This window comes from Suricata suricatta, chromosome 3, assembly GCF_006229205.1.
Source record: "Suricata suricatta isolate VVHF042 chromosome 3, meerkat_22Aug2017_6uvM2_HiC, whole genome shotgun sequence".
NCBI classification, from domain to species: Eukaryota; Metazoa; Chordata; class Mammalia; order Carnivora; family Herpestidae; genus Suricata; species Suricata suricatta.
This window is the reverse complement of record NC_043702.1, coordinates 87,222,789-87,230,913: the sequence shown is the minus strand read 5'-3', so window position 1 is coordinate 87,230,913 and position 8,125 is coordinate 87,222,789.

Here is an 8,125-nt window from a genome sequence, read left to right as displayed (position 1 = left end):
GTTTCCATATATTTTTTAATTTCTTCTCTAATTGCCTGATTAACGCAATCATTCTTTAGTAGGGTGGTTTTTGACCTCCACATTTTTGGAGGTTTTCCAGACTTTTTCCTGTGGTTCATTTCAAGTTTCATAGCATTGTGATCTGAAAGTGTGCATGGTATGATCTCTATTCATTTATACTTATGGAGGGCTGCTTTATGCCACAGTATGTGGTCAGTCTTTGAGAATGTGCCATGTGCACTCGAAAAGAAGGTGAATTTCCTATCTTCAGGATGCAGAGTTCTAAACATATCTATCAGGTCCATCTGTTCCAATGTGTCGTTCAGGTCCATTGTTTCCTTAGTGGTTTTCTGTCTGGTTGATCTATCCATTGCTGTCAGTGGAGTATTAAAGTCCCCTGCAATCAGCACATTTATGTCAATAAGATTGTTTCTTTCTGTGATTAATTGTTTTATGTATTTGGGTGCTCCCAAATTTGGTGCATAGATATTTATAATTGTTAGCTCTTCCTGATGGAGAGATCCTGTAATTATTATATAATGTCCTTCTTCATCTCTTGTTACTGCCTTTACTTTAAAGTCTAGTTTGTCTGATATAAGTATGGCTACTCCAGCTTTCTTTTGGTTTCCAGTCGCATGATAGATATTTCTCCATCCATTTACTTTCAACTTGAAGGTGTCTTCCAGTGGAAAATGAGTCTCTTGTAGACAGCAAATAGATGGGTTTTATTTTTTTATCCATTCTGCTACCCTGTGTCGTTTGGTTGGAGCATTCAGTCCATTTACATTCAGTGTTATTATTGAAAAATGTGGGTTTAGAGTCTTGTGTTCTCCTTAGAGTTCATGTTTATAGTGTGTCTATGGCACCTTGTATTCTTTGCAACATTTCCCTCATAGAGTCCCTCTTAGGATTTCCTGTAGGGCTGGTTAGGTGGTCATGAATTCTCTTAATTTTTGTTTATTTGGGAACACTTTTATCTCTCCTATTTTGAATGACAGGCTTGCTGGATAAAGGATTCTTGGCTGCATGTTTTTTCTCTTCCTCACATTTAAGGTTTCCTGCCATTCCTTCCTGGCTTGCCAAGTTTCACTAGATAGGTCTGTAACCACTCTGATAGGTTTCCATTTGTATGTGAGGGCCCTTTTCTCCCTAGCTGCTTTCAGAATTCTCTCTTTATCTTTATATTTTGCCAGTTTCACTATGAAATGTCATGCTGAAGGCCAATTCAAGTAACGTCTTAAGGGGGTTCTTTGTGCCTCTTGAATTTGAATGTCTATTTCTTTTCCCAGATTTGGGAAATTCTCAGTTATAATTTGGTCTAGTATCCCTTCAGGGCCTTTCTCTCTGTCTTCCTCTTCAGGAATTCCTATGATAAGGATGTTGTTCCGTTTGATTGTATCACTCAGGTCTCGAATTCTCCTTTCCTGCTCCTGGATTAATTTCCCTCTCTTTTTTTCAGCTTCCTCTTTTGCTATAACTGTATCTTCTAATTCACCTATTCTTCTCTCTGCCTCGTCAATCCTTGAGGTGGCTGCCTCCAGTTTGTTATTCACCTCATCTATAGCCTTTTTTTTTTTAACTCATCACACCTATTTTCAAAGTGCCTAGTCATTGTCTTAGTTGATTCTTTGAATCTTTTCTCAACCCCAGCGATTAATTTTATGAGAAGTTTTTTAAATTATTGATCTGGTATGTTGTATAGATCTGCCTTGAGCAGTTCTGTGGCTGTGACTTCCTCCTGGAGGTGCTTCAGGGGGAGAGTTTTGTCATTTTTGCTAGTTTTCTGTCTCTTTTCACCTTTAGAAGGCTCGTTGTGCACTGTGCACCTGTTACTATTTCTCTGTTAAAGGAGGCTTATTGACTGTCCAGGGCCTGTCATTTCAGGAAATATTCTTTTAATGGTGTCTCTCAGTTTCTCTTCTGTGCCTTTGAATATTTTATTTCTCTAGTCAGCAATATTTGGGACTCGCTGTCATGCACGTTTTGGCTTGTTTCTTGGTGTAGCCTCAGGTATCCTTGAGGTTGTCTTCTTTCTGGATTCTGTATTTTCTCCTTCCGCTCTTGCAGATGAGAGTAATGTCCTTCTCAGTTCGATAGATGGGGCAGACGAAGTTTACAGAGCTCCCTTCCTCTCCGCCATCCTGGCTCCTCTCCTCAGAATAAAACTCATAGGTTGTCTTTGATGTTCAGCTTTTTAATTTGATATAGTCCCACTTAATCTATTTTTGTTTTCATTCCCCGTGCTTTTGTTTTGACATTCAAGAAGTCATTTAAAGAAACTCTCCCCGCCCCCCCCCCCCGTTTTCTTTTAGGAGTTTTACAGTTTCAGATTTTATGTTCAAATTTTTGATACATTTTGAGTTAATTTTTGTGTATGATAAAGTATAAGGGTTCTGTTTTTTTTCTTCTGGGTGTAGATATCCAGTTTTCCTAACGCTATGTTATTGAAGAGATAACCTTTTCCCATTGTGCATTCTTGGCACCCTTGTTGAAGATCAGTTGATTGTATATGTGTAGGTTTACTTTTGGGCTCATTCTGTTCCATGAGTCTATCTGTTTAATTTTATGCCAGTGCCATGCTGTTTTGATTTCTTAATTTTGTAATATATTTTGAAATCAGGAAGTGTGGTCTCTCTGGGTTTTTATTCTCACTCAAAATTATGTTGTCAGTGGGGAGTCTTTTCTTGTTTTATGTGAAATTTGGGATTTTAAAAATATTTCTGTAAAAAATGTCTTTTGGATTTGATAGGGATTACATTAAATCCATAGATAATTTGGGTAGGATGGATATTTTAAGAATATTAATTCTCCCAATCTATGAATACAGAATATCTTCCCACTTATATGTGTCTGCTTCCTGTGGAGATGTGATTCAGGATAAAACCAGAAGTCTTGATAAGCCTACAATATTTAATTGCAAGTTCAAACAGTAAAATCATGCCTCAAAAGAGCCATGGTTTCTTTTTTGTGGAATTCTAAAGGGTATTGCTATTCTCTCCTCCCGTATCATTTTTTAAATCTTTATTTCCCATCACTAAACTAGGTCACATCTGTAACTCAGCAACTTCATTTGTTGGCTATCTGTCTGTTTTGACCTGAACTGGGCCTAGGTTGATTTGATATGCCTAACTTCTCTATGGTAAAAACTCTGTTCTTATAGTTTCTTTTTTACATTATATAGCCAAAGTTACTCTCATATGGGTACTGATTATATTTTTTCCTTTGAAGGGATATTCTGTTTTTTCCAAGAGTGTTTTTTGAAAATTATCTCAATAGAATTGCAACAAATCTTTCTTGTTTATGAAGCCAAACTAAGCTTTGAAATACTTTGAAGTAATGCTATAGTTATTTCCTTAACTCAGCTCACTTGTTATAATAGATCTTTATGCAACCAGAAAATTACCATGACCCTTGAGCTTCTTCTATATCTCCACTATTTTTTACCACCAATAAAGTGAGCTCAGTGTTATAAGGATATTTAATTGCCAAGGCAAAGTGAAGATAGATGGAAATTGAAATTCAAAGGCCAAGTATCTTTTAGAAGTAGGCTATATTACAGATTTAGTTATCACAAGGGATAAACTAAGAGATACTACAAAAATTCTCTTAATTGTCCTGAGCTCTTTGATATGGATCATAAAATATTTTCAAAGCCCTTCAAGAAGATGTTTATTCTCAGGAGGTGAATAGGTCACTCAGTTGATAAATTTCAGTTTATCATCCTCTATAAAAATATAACTTCAAAAATAGAAGTTAATTTTTATCTTTCTTTAAAAATAGTCACTATATTATTTCCATTTGGCTTTTTGCTATAGCCTGATACACACACACACACACACACACACACACACATGCATATGTACAATACATTTCTCTTTACAGGTTTTTAAATATAATTTTTGTTGCAACTATAATTGTCTTTCTTCACAACTCACAACAGGTCTCTTTCCAACCAATAATTTTTTTCTCTATTGATCTTAAACTTTCATTGCTTTTCCCAGAACCACTGTGCTATGTGATTATTACCCTAGGTTCCTTAAAATAAAAGTATTTACATGTTTTTCTTTTCTAATTTTTTGCACTTTTTAAAAATACCTTTTATTTTGAAATGATTATAGATCCAGAGAGATTAGCAAAAAATATTTGAGAGGTCCCATTTACTGTTGGTCTGGATCCCCTGATGGTTACATTTATATAATTAAAGTGTAACATTAAAACCAGGAAGTTGACATTAGTAAAATATGTGTATAGCACTATGTCCTTTTATTACATGTAGAGTCATGTAACTACCATTCCAATCAAGATATGTAATTGTTCTATCATCACAAAGATAATGCTCAGACTATCCTTTTATTTTTAGTTTTTAAATGTTTATTTATTTGCTTTGAGAAAGAGACAGAGAGAGACAGAGAGAGAGAGAAGAGCACACAAGCAGGGAAAGGGCAGAGAGAGTGGTAGAAGGAGAATCTCAAGCAGGCTCTGCATTGTCAAGGTAGAGCCTGACACGGGGCTCAATCTCATGACCCAAAGATCATGACCAGAGATCATGATCTGAGCCAGAATCAAGGGTTGGATGCTTCACTGACTAAGACACTCAGGTGCTCCTCTTGCTGTCCCTTTATAGTCACACCCTTCCTCTCTCACCCATCCCTAACCACTGGCAGCCACTACCACTCTATGATTTTGTTATTTCAGGAATGATAGATAAATGGAATCATAGAACATATGACCCTTTCAGATTTTACAAATGCCCCTTCATATAGTTTTTTTGTCAACTGTGCCAATTTATGAATTTTATTTGATTATTAGATAATTTCCATTTGATATAATTAGTGCTTTATTAATGTTTAAGTCTGCCATCTTATGTTTTGTTTTCTGTCTGTTACTTCTGTTTTTCCAGTTCTCTTTGTTGTAGGTTCCTTGAACTTTAAAAAATTCTATTTTGACTTATCTATAGTATTGGGGGTATACCTGTTAGTATATATTTTTAATAATTGCTATAAGTGTTATATTACACAAGACTGTTTATTTAACTATGTTTTTGTTCTTTCTATTGCTCTTTATTCCTTCCTGATATTCTAAGATTTCTTTTTTATCACTTCCTTTTGGTTTCAAAACTTAACTTATCCATTCTTTTAGTTTATTCTGTTGGTTACAAATTTTCTTAGTTTCCTTCATTTGAGAAGGTCTTTATTCTCTTTCATTCCTGAAGGTGAGTTTTCCAAGACATAGAATTGATGTTGATAATTTTTCTTTTTTAGCACTTAAAAAATGTTGTTCTGGGGCACTTGGGTGGCTCAGTAGGTTAAGCCTCTGGCTTTGGCTCAGGTCAGATCTCACGTTCATGGGTTTGAGCCCCGCGTCGGGCTCTGTGCTGACAGCTAGCTCAGAGCCTGGAGCCTGCTTCGGGTTCTGTGTCTCCTTCTCTCTCTGCTCCTCCCCCTCTCATGCTCTGTCTCTCTCTGTATCAAAAATAAATAAAAAATTTAAAAAAATGTTGTTCTGTTCCTTTCTGGCCTTCACTATCACAATGAGATTCTACTGTTGGTTGAGTTGCTTTTTCCCTAAAGGTAAGATGTCAAATTTTTCCCATCACTTTCGAGATTTTTTCTTTGTCTTTAGTTTTCAGAAGCTTGATTATGATATGCCTTGGAACCTCTTTCTTTGCATTTATCCTATGTTTCTCTTAGCTTCTTGAATCAGCAGGTTTGTGGCTTTTAACTAAGTTGAAAATTTCCTGGCCATTATTTTTAGATACTTTCTCTGTTCTATCTTCTCTCTCTTCCTTGAATGCTGATGACAAAAAAAGCCAGATGTTTTTGTTAAAAACCCACATGCCCTTAAAATTCTGTTCAATTTTTATGTCTGTATTTTCTTTATAAGTCACAAACGGTAATCTCTGTTGTTCTAATTCAAATGCAGTTCAAATGCAATGATTTTTTTTCTTCTATGCTCTCCATTTTGCTGCTGAGCCCCTCCAATGGACTTTTGATTTTGGATTTTGATCTTAACATTTATAAAATTCCATTTCATTTTTTAAATTTTCCATTTCCCTACTTACACTTTCTACTTTAAAAGTTTATTTTAATCATGTTTATAGCTGTTTACTGAAATATCCTTGTGATGGCTGCTTAAATTCCTTTCTAGAAAATTCCAATTTTAGTACCATCTTAGCATTGGCTTTGCTGGTTGACTTTTCTCATTCAAGTTAACGTGTTCTTAGTGTTTGGTTTATTGAGTAATTGCTGAAAATCCTGAACATTTTTTGTAGTTATGTTGAGACTCTGATATTATCTAAATTTGCTGTCAGCAGACATCCCTGGGTCCCTTTGCAGTTTCTTCAAAGATGTGAACCATGACTATTTTTTTCACTATACATCTCTGATGTGTTAAGTTCTCTACACATACTATCCATCAGTATGTGTTGTTGAGGGACTGGCTATTGAAATAAAAACCAGCTGAACCAGAATTCAGCCCATAAAATTTATTACACCATGATCTAAACAAATGGCTAAAAACATAAGCCAGTACAACTGCAGTTAGAAAGTAAAGACAAGAAGGTAGCAAAGCTAATGCAGAATATCTTCAACAGATAAGTCTCAAAAATAGTTTCTTGAATAACAATAAACACATATCTCATTCAACATTGAAAAATATGGATCTTGGTATTTCTTTTTTTTAACAGCCAAGGAAACTGAGATTTAAGAAGATTAAAGACTTTCTTGTTCAGTAAGCAGTAGGGCTGATATTTAGATCTAAGATATGGTCTGACGCCAAAACACACAACTTTCCCCCACAGTTTCTGTGTGCATTCCATAGTAGAAATTACATTGTAGACATTTGAAATGCAGAAAATAGTGAAATTTTATTGTAATGGCCTTCTTGACAACAACCTTTTAGTTATGTAGATATATGACTTATAACTGTATATAGAGAAACCCATATTGAAATATCAAATAATGATGTCAGCAACCATAAGGTCTATTCCTGATTCTTCCACTCTCACTCTCTGTGTGTCACTGTGCAAATACTATAGCTTTTCTAACACTCATCTCTTATATAGCTCAGTAAGAGTTTTCACATAAAGACATGGAAATACATTGATTGTGAATATCATTTATTTGAACTTATAATGTGACCTCTTCTTCCTTCTCTTCCTTCATTTCTTTTTCTTCTTCTTTCTCCTCCTCCTCCTCCTCCTCCTCCTCCTCCTCCTCCTCCTCTTCTTCTTCTTCTTCTTCTTCTTCTTCTTCTTCTTCTTCTTCTTCTTCTTCTCTTCCTCCTCCTTCTCCTCTTCCTTCTCCTTCTCTTTCTTTATTATTCTTACTATATTATTGCAAAATATTCTTTCTAATATTTCAGGAACTAATATTACTTTATGTTTAGTGAGTCATTGCACTTGACACTTGACATTTATGTTTTAAAGTCAACAATTTTCTGATTATGAATTAGCCAGTTTCTCATTCTAATTAACAGTTGTGTTCTGATTTGATTTGTCGTTGAAAAGTCGTGAACAACCGATTCATAAGACACTAATCCAAGAAGAACATGCATGTCAGGTTATTATTTTAATTAGATCTCATGAGCTGAACTTCCTGAATAGCTTATTGTCAAAACATTTCTCCTCTTCCCAGGAGTGATTAAGAGACAGGCGGATGACTCCTACACCAGATTTGATGAAGCAGAAACAACTTTTAAAACATATTTTCAAAATGCTGCTTGCTAAAGCCTGCCTTGGACAGAGCTTAACTACAGAACCTGCCCTTAAGTAAAATGTTTGAGATGAATAGAAAATAACAGTAACATGCCCAGAAGCTATCAACATATCTGGTTATAGAAATATATAGACTTGTCAAAATGGGGAAAGTTGGAGCAAGTGTCTAATTATTGACTAATCTGGAAGTAACAGTTTTATAGAATAGAAAAAGTATGAATTACTCTTAGGTTACTTAAAGAATTCAAGCTAAGAAAAAAAGGGAAAACCTGGAGTTTTAATGCTTTAGAAAATGTAAAACATTATGGAAATTGTATTTAATATTTACATATTAGCATAATCTAAGAGAACTTTATTTTATTAAAAATATTTTAATTATTCATTTTTAGAAAGAGACAGAGTGTGAGTGGG